General features: G+C 40.8%; 1 non-coding gene across 1 annotated transcript; it reads right to left on the minus strand.

The window, feature by feature from the left end:
• Positions 1 to 331: 331 nt before the first annotated feature.
• On the minus strand, positions 332 to 463 carry LOC144825878 (small nucleolar RNA SNORA26). Its single transcript, XR_013609643.1, has one exon. It is a non-coding gene; the product is annotated as a small nucleolar RNA SNORA26 (small nucleolar RNA).
• Between the last annotated feature and the right edge of the window lie 338 nt (positions 464 to 801).

Consider the following 801-nt stretch of genomic DNA (forward strand, 5'->3'; position numbering starts at 1 on the left):
AACATCTTCTGTTCTTTAATATGGAGGGAAAGTGAGCACCAAACTGCGTAATACTCCAGGTATGAGAACAAATGGAGAGAAGTAATGCCTTTCAGCGGGAAATGGTATAGTCCAAAGCTCTGTTTTTAATATAGAAGTAGGGCCTTCGGTGGTTATATCAGTTAAAATACAAAATTAAAAAAATATATATTATCTACGGCTGCTCGTGGAACACAATTCCTATGGACCAATCTCTGTGTGGGCAGAGGACACGGAGGAGGTACGTAGTATGGGTGGCAGGCAGTGTGTTGAAAACTGGTCACAGGAGATATTAATAGCACTTAGCATGAATTAATGTACCTCACAACACGATCCAGAGAGGCGTGCAAATCACCATCTCCAGGTTTTAGTGAGAACTGCTCTTTCCCATTGTGTTTGCCATTACAAAGCACAATACACTCTGAATGCGAACTTAAAGGGAGACACAAGATTGGTTCTAAAATAGTGGTGAAAACCAGGGTTTTAGGTGGGATGAAAAAACTGGGGTTCTGTCAAAGGTGCGTGGCTGATGTAATTAAGGGCGTGGCTTAAAAGCACTGAAGGTAACAATCTGTGCTAGCAAAGTGCGCCGCCCGCTGGGTATTTTGCTGTTTTTGTGATTGCATCCAGGTATATGATACTACAAGTAACATCATACCTCCAACACGCCAGGAATATTGGCTTTGGTAATGGTTGTTGGTCGCATAAAATAAATAAGCAACAACTATTGCTTTGTTGTATATAATATTGAAAATGCTTCAGTTCTGAAATCATGAGACTGTA

Source organism: Lissotriton helveticus, chromosome 3_1, assembly GCF_964261635.1.
Source record: "Lissotriton helveticus chromosome 3_1, aLisHel1.1, whole genome shotgun sequence".
NCBI lineage: Eukaryota > Metazoa > Chordata > Amphibia > Caudata > Salamandridae > Lissotriton > Lissotriton helveticus.